Below are 8,888 nucleotides of genomic sequence, written 5' to 3' on the forward strand. Positions count from 1 at the left end.
GGTAGACAGGTCCCTTTACATCGTTTCCCCCATCACACAGGTAAAGCCCACAGTGGGTAGGTAGGGAATACCCCTATAAGATAGGATACCCAAGCAGATCGATAATGTACCTAGTAGGTGATGCCTCCAGGTAGGTAATATCCCCAGTAGGTAGTAGTTGATGCCTCCAGGTAGGTCGTATTTATTGCCCCCAGTAAGCATGTAGTAGGTAATGCCCCCAGTAGGTATGTAGAAGGTAATGCCCCCAGTAGGTAGTGCCCCCAGATAGGTAATGCCCCCAGTAGGTAGTTTCATCAGGTAGGTAATGCCCCCATTAGGTAACGTTTTTTTGATGGAATAAATCACCCCGTTTTTCACTTTATGGAGTACTGCACTGGCTTTATTTTTCTAGATAGATAGATAGATATGAGATAGATAGATAGACAGATAGATATGAGATAGATAGATAGATAGATATACAGCAACAGAAGAATGCAGCAGGACACTGCCAGCACAAAGATATAGGTGCAACATGAATATGCAGTTAAAACATGAAGAGCTATACAGCTATGGTGTAATAGATGCAAATGTGAAACTATGAAATAGTGAGGCACTTAGGGGGAGATGTATCAATGTTGTTGTTGGTAGACGTTTTTTGTAGATCATTTTGGTTGGTCTAAATTTGGAGCAATTTCTCCAAATTTATCAAACTTGTGCAAGCCCCATGATAAATTTCGTGCAATGGTCTAAATCTCCACAAAGTTCTATTTGTAGACCTGATCTACACCTCACAGGAATAGTGGTGTATCCTGGACGCTGGGCTTTCGTTCTATTGTTTTTCAGGATTTCACTGAGGTTTTTTGGGGGGGAGATTTATCAAAAACTGTACAGAGAAAGAGTAGTGCAGTTGCCCATGACAACCAATCAGATTGCTTCTTTACAAAAATGAAAGGAGCAATCTGATAGGTTGCTATGGGCAACTGCACCACTCTTCCTCTACATAGGTTTTGATTAATCTCTCCCCTTGTGTTTTTTCTTGCATTTTTGCTGGTGTGCGGAAACAAACATTTTTGTACCCTGTGTGCATTTTTTTCACTGCAGGTACTACTCCATGGGTCGGATGCAGAGCGCCAGCCCCACGGGGTGTAAGGAGGTGAGGAGTGATGTATAGCATATACATATACAGGGTGGAGAGCATCACTACTTACCTCCGCCCGCTGTATAGTATACAGGGGGCATAGTGTATCCATGTATACTATACAGGAGCCCAGCAAGGAAAGAATTAACCCACACTGCAGCTCTGAGTTAAATCTTTGTGCGCTCTCCTGTATATACAGCCATCTATAGATGACTGTATATACAGGATACAGTAGGCAGACAAGAACAGTTGGAGGCTCCCTGTTACACACTGCAGTATGGGCGCACTCACCAGGTGAGATCGCAAATGATGTCCTAACCTTTTTTTTTTTCTCTTTTCAGATACGTGAATGGGGAGGACTACGTCAGATTCAGTGTATTGCGATGATGACCAGCTTTTTTTTAATGTCAATAAAAGGTTTAATGAGGGCTGTGTGGGGAGTGTTTTTTTTTTTTTTATATACATTTTTTTTCAATGCCTGGCTTAGCGTTAGCCACAAAAACAGCTAGCACTAACCCCCTATTATTACCCCGTTACCCACCGCCACAGGGTTGCCGGGAAGAGCCAGTACCAACAGGCCTGGAGTGTCAAAAATAGCACTCCTGGCTGGGGTTATTTAGGTTGGGGAGAGCCAGTAACAATGGTCCTCGGCCACACTGGTAACGTCAGGCTGTTGTGATTGGTTGGTATCTGACTGACACTGAAAATATGGGGAACCACACACTTTTTTTTATTACAAAAAAAAAACAACACATAGGCTTCCCCATATTTTCAGTGTCAATCAGACACCAACCAATCAGCAACAGCCTGACATTACCAGAATGGGCAAGGACCATTGTTACTGGCCCTCCCCAGCCTAAATAACCCCAGCCTGTTACCGCCTATGCCAAGGAGCGCTATTTTTGATGCTCCGGGCCTGTTGGTACCGGCTCTTCCCGGCACCCCTGTGGCGGTGATAATTGTGGGGTAATAATTGGGGGTTAGTGCTAGCTGTTTTCGGGGCTAACGCTAAGGCCAGCTTAGTAATAGATTCCGTCTACAATACGGCTTCCACTACTAAGCCTGAAATTTCAATTATAAAAAACACAACACATGAAATAAAAAATGTATTTAAAAAAACACTCCCCCACAGCCCTCGTTAACCCTTTTATTGACATTAAAAAAATGCTAGTCATCGTCACACTCCACCGAATCTCAGGTAGTCCTCTGCATTCACTTATCTGAAATGACAATAAAAACACGAAAAATGGGTCAGTACATTTTTGGCGCTCTCCGCTGGGGAGAGCGCACATAATGCAGTGTGTTCCTAAAGAGGGAGCCTCCAATTGTTGCTAAACTACAACTCCCATCATGGGGGCTGTAGGTAAACAACAGCTGGAGTCTCCCAGTTTGGGAACACACTGCCAGAAAGGCTCTGTTCCCATTATGCAAAACGCATAATGAGAACAGAGCCATACTTACCACCCTGGCTTCAGGCCTGGACTGTGAAGCTCCGCCCCCTAATGATGTCATCACTAGGGGGCAGGGGCGGAGAAGTTGCAAGGGGTCTCAAGAGTGCGACCCCTGAGATCCGTCAGTCTGCCCTTGGACTACTACTCCCATCATGGGAAATGTTGTGTCCCATGATGGGAGTAGTTGTAGTACCACAGTGCTGAGGGATGGCTCTTACACATCCCCCAGCTGTGAAACTGTATTGTGACTGTTAGGACTACTACTCCCATCATGGACAGGCTCTGTCCATGATGGGAGTTGTAGTCCTCGGGCTGAAGGACAGATCGCAGCAGGTCATTCTCCAGAGACCCGCTGCGATCTGCATTTACTAACTTAAAAAGCCAGCGGTACATGCGGCAACACTGCACTCCCCGCCGCCTCCTGTATACAGATGTCACGATTCATAATCCCCGCCGCCGGGAGACCGGAGCTCTGATTGGTGGAAAGCTATTCACCACTATACACCAATCAGAGCTCCTGTCTTCTGGCGGGGATTATGAATTGTGACAGGTCTATACAGGGGAGCAGGTGGACCCGCTTCTACAGTATATAATTGTTATGTGTACTGTACCCCCCCCCCCCAGACTAATACTGACCCCTTCTATAGTGAGCGCTGGGACCGCTGTGTGATTGACAGGTCCCCAGCGCAAGTGTCCGGCCCCACTGACCTTTATATGTAATAAATCTTTATGATACACACTGCCCGTCCTCCTCTTCATTCTTCTGATACCGGAGACGCGCGGCTTCTGTATCATAGTCTATAGACAGAGCGCCCCCTCCCTGCCTCCACACTGCACGGGGCTGGGGCCAGACAACGGTAGGGGGCGCTCTGACTATAGTGAAAGCAGAAGCCGCGCGGCTCCGGTATCAGAAGAATGAAGAGGAGGACGGGCAGTGTGTATCATAAAGATTTATAACATATAAAGGTCAGTGGGGCCGGACACTTGCGCTGGGGACCTGTCAATCACACAGCGGTCCCAGCGCTCACTATAGAAGGGGTCAGTATTAGTCTGGGGGGGAAATACACATAACAATTATATACAGTAGAAGCGGCTCCACTCGCTCCCCTGTATAGACCTGTCACAATTCATAATCCCCACCAGAAGACAGGAGCTCTGATTGGTGTATAGTGGTGAATAGCTTTCCACCAATCAGAGCTCCCCTCTCCCGGAGGCGGGGATTATGAATTGTGACATCTGCATACGGGAGCCGGCGGTAGCGCAGTAGAGCCGCATGTACCGCCGGCTTTTTAAGTTAATAAATGCAGATTGCAGCGGGTCTCTGGAGAATGACCTGCTGCGATCTGTCCTTCAGCCCCAGGACTACAACTCCCATAATGGACAGAGTCTGTCCATGATTGGAGTAGTAGTCCTAACAGTCACAATAGAGTCCCACAGACGGGGGATGTGCGTCTCTCAGTGCTGCAGTACTACAACTACTCCCATTATGGGACAGATTCTGTCCCATGATGGGAGTAGTTGTAGTACTGCAGTGCTGAGAGACGGCTCCTGCTTCCCCCACCTGCATCTTCCACCGTATGCCATTTTCTACGAGTCCTTGCTAGCACTCTTAGGTTTAGACTACTTTTCTTGCAAAAAAGCGCAATTGCGCAAAAAAAACATCTACTTTTTTTTTTGCGCAATTGATAAATACCAGTCCACTGGATTAGGTGGTGTACTGTAGACCAAACTGGTGACAACTTTAGAAAACTGTCCACCAAAAAAAACGCAGCTCTATGCAAAAAAAGCGCAATTGCGCAAAATTTGTAGACGTGAAAAATGGTCTAAATGCAATGATACATCTCCCCCTTAGCTCGCAAATTTGTCTCCGCCGGCGGTCAAATAGCTTGGACCGTCCCACCGCGATAAGGTGGCCTCCCTTGGCACCCCACCCACCTCTATCAGGTGTGTATATAAGGTGTCTTGGATGTTCCAGACCCTGACATGCTTACTGAACTGTTCACACAGAGGCATATTCACAGTGTAGGGTCCGTCCCAAGGAGGCCACCTTATCGCGGTGGGACGGTCCAAGCTATTTGACCGCCGGCGGAGACAAATTTGCGAGCTAAGTGCCTCACTATTTCATAGTTTCACATTTGCATCTATTACACCATAGCTGAATAGCTCTTCATGTTTTAACTGCATATTCATGTTGCACCTATATCTTTGTGCTGTCAGTGTGCTGCTGCATTCTTCTGTTGCTGTATATCTAGCCTAGTAGCATGCACCTGTAGGCCAGGTCCATATAATAGTTTGGTATCAACTAAAGTGCTGGCTGACTTATTCTTTGTCTAGATAGATAGATAGATAGATATGAGATAGATAGATAAACAGATAGATATGAGATAGATATAAGAGAGATATGAGATAGATAGATAGACAGATAGATATGAGATAGATATAAGAGAGATATGAGATAGATAGATAGACAGATAGATATGAGATGGATAGATAAATAGGTGATAGATATGAGATAGATAGATAGATATGAGAGAGATAGATAGACAGATAGATAGATAGATAGATAGATAGATAGATAAAGTAAATATATGCAGCACACCAATATCCGTGAATCAAACTAGCAGTGTTTTCTTCCATGATGCAGTAGACAATGTTTCGGTGATCTCTCATCACCATTTTCAAGTCTTGAAAATGGTGATGATGAGAGATCACCGAAACGTTGGTGAAAAATGAAAGGAGCGATCTGATTGGTTGCTATGGGCAACTGGGCAATTTTTCCTCTGCACAGGTTTTAATAAATCTCCCCCTAAGTGCTTGCACCATCTACAAGTCTGAAGTATTGTCTGGAGGTGCTGCTTTTATTTGGACTAGATAGATAGATAGATAGATAGATAGATAGTAGATTGATATGATATAGATAGATAGATAGATATGAGATAGATATGAGATAGATATGAGATAGATAAATAAATAGATAGTTATGAGATAGATAGATATAGATAGATAGAATATAGATAGATATGAGATAGATAGATAGATAGATAGATAAATAGATAGATATGAGATAGATAGATAGATAGAATATAGATAGATATGAGATAGATAGATAGATAGATATAGATAGATAGAATATAAAAAGATATGAGGGATAGATATATATGAGATAGATATGAGAGAGATATGATAGATAGATAGATAGATATGAGAGAGAGATGGTAGATACATAGATATGAGATAGATAGATAGATAGATATGAGATAGATAGATATGAGATGGAGAGATCGATATGAGATAGATAGATAGATATGAGATAGATCGATATGAGATAGATCGATATGAGATAGATAGATAGATATGAGATAGATAGATAGGAGATAGATAGATAGATAGGAGATAGATAGATAGATAGATAGATAGATAGGAGATAGATAGATAGATAGGAGATAGATAGGAGATAGATAGATAGATAGATAGATAGATAGGAGATAGATAGATAGATATATAGGAGATAGATAGATAGATATGAGATGATAGATAGATAGATAGATAGATAGATAGATATGAGATAGATAGGTAGATAGATATGAGATAGATAGATAGATAGATATGAGATAGATAGATATGAGATAGATATGAGATAGATAGATAGATAGATAGATATGAGATAAATATGAGATAGATATGAGATAGATAGATATGAGACAGATAGATATGAGATAGATATATAGATAGATATGAGATAGATAGATAGATAGATAGATATGAGATGATAGATAGATAGATAGATAGATAGGAAATAGATAGATATGAGATAGGTAGATAGATAGATATGAGATAGATAGATAGATAGATAGATAGATATGAGATGATAGATAGATAGATAGGAGATAGATAGATATATATGAGATGATAGATAGATAGATATGAGATAGATAGATAGATAGATAGATATGAGATAGATAGATAGATAGATAGATATGAGATAGATAGATATGAGATAGATAGATAGATAGATATGAGATAGATAGATAGATAGATAGATAGATATGAGATAGATATGAGATAGATAGATAGATATGAGATAGATAGATAGATATGAGATAGATAGATGGAGATGAGATAGATATGAGATAGATAGATAGATAGATAGATAGATATGAGATAGATAGACAGATATGACATGATAGATAGATAGATAGATAGATAGATAGGAGATAGATAGATATGAGATAGATAGATAGGAGATGATAGATAGATAGATAGATAGATAGGAGATAGATAGGAGATTGATAGATATGAGATAGAGATCGATATGAGAGAGATGGATAGATACATATGAGATAGATACATAGTTTTGCAACAGCTGGAGGCACCCTGGTTGAGAAACAATAAGATGGAGGTAAATAGGCACATCTCATTGTCTCTTAAAGGAAAAGTCTCATGCTCAAAATCTTTCCCCTTAAGCTTTACATCGCGAGGTGGGGGGGGTCCGACTGCTGGGGCCCCCTGCGATCTCCTGTTTGGAGCCCCCGTGCACTAGCACAGGAGCGCATCACGACCTTCGCCTGAAGCGGAGGCCGCCACGCCCCCTCCATATAGTTCTATGGGAGAGCCGCGCACTTGTGCTAGTGCATGGGGGCTCCAAACAAGTGATCGCAGGGGGCACCAGTGGTTGGACCTCCCGCAATCTAAAACTTCGGATAGGGGAAATGTTTTTGAGCATGAAACTTATCCTTTAATCAGGGTGCCTCTAGCTATGGCAAAACTACAACTCCCACCATGTCTACATTGCCAAAGGCATGCTGGGAGGTGTAGTTTTGCAACAGCTGGAGGCACCCTGGTTGAGAAACAATGAGATGGAGGTTTTTAGGCACTCTCTCATTGATTCTTAACCAGGGTGCCTCCAGCTGTGGCAAAACTATAACTCCCAGTATGCCCACATTGTGTAGTATGGGCTAGCCAGTTCAGAGGACACTGAGCTGTACCCACTGCCCTGGGTGCTATATATATATATAGCAGGTACCTCACACAGCTTAGCAGTATATCACTCTATATCAATGTCTGTGCTGTGCCCTCCGGCAGCATCATACTGCATATACTACTTTGTATATAGTATAGGCCAGACAGGTCATAGGGCACAGCACAGACTGACATTACATCATGCATGCTGCCAGGCCCGGCCACAGTCACTGGGACTTCAGGACGGGCTGACCTCCTACTGACCTGCTGCTTTTTACAAAGATGCCGGCACCGTTACAGGGGGATCCTGGAGCTCCTCTTACAGGTGGGGAGGCAGAGCCACAGAGGGTGTGAGCCAGGGGCGGACACAGACAGCAGAGGGCCCTTGTGCAAAGAATGTGCCTGGGCCCCCCCCCCCCAAAAAAAAACATCAACTGTTCAGGACCCCCCCCTCCATGTGTCACTTACTCAGGTGGACTCCCATATGTCACTTGCTCGGGAGGACCCCCCCCCTGTATAAGTTTCTAATTATTTATTAAGGCCTCCCATATGCCGCAGCTCATTCAAGCCCCCCCACATTAGGTAGCATAGATTCCCAACATTAGGTAGCATAGATTCCCCACATTAGGTAGCATAGTTTCCTCACATTAAGTAGCATAGTTTCCCCACATTAGGTAGCATATATTCCCTACATTAGGTAGCAGTTTCCCCACATTAGGTAGCATATATTCCCTACATTAGGTAGCAGTTTCCCCACATTAGGTAGCATAGTTTCCCCACATTAGGTAACATAGTTTCCCCAAATTAGGTAGCATAGTTTCCCCACATTAAATAGCACAGATTCCCCACATTAGGTAACATAGTTTCCCCACATTAGGTAGCATAGTTTCATCACATCAGGTAGCACAGATTCCCCACATTAGGTAACATAGTTTCCCCACATTAGGTAGCATAGTTTGCCCACATTAGGTAGCACAGATTCCCCACATTAGGTAACATAGTTTCCCCACATTAGGTAGCATAGTTTCCCTACATTAGGTAGCATAGTTTCCCCACATTAGGTAGCACAGATTCCCCACATTAGGTAACATTGTTTCTCCACATTAGGTAGCATAGTTTCCACACATTAGGTAGCACAGATTTCCCACATTAGGCAACATAGTTTCCCCACATTAGGTAGCATAGTTTCCCCACATTAGGTAGCATAGTTTCCCCACATTAGGTAGCACAGATTCCCCGCATTAGGTAATATAGTTTATCCACATTAAGTAGCATAGATTCCTCACACAGGGATGTGGAAATTCTATCGCCCGACGCCCAGGACAAGTAGTTTTGGGCGCCGGGCAGGTGAATTGTTTATA

This window comes from Hyla sarda, unplaced genomic scaffold (assembly GCF_029499605.1).
Source record: "Hyla sarda isolate aHylSar1 unplaced genomic scaffold, aHylSar1.hap1 scaffold_2974, whole genome shotgun sequence".
NCBI classification, from domain to species: Eukaryota; Metazoa; Chordata; class Amphibia; order Anura; family Hylidae; genus Hyla; species Hyla sarda.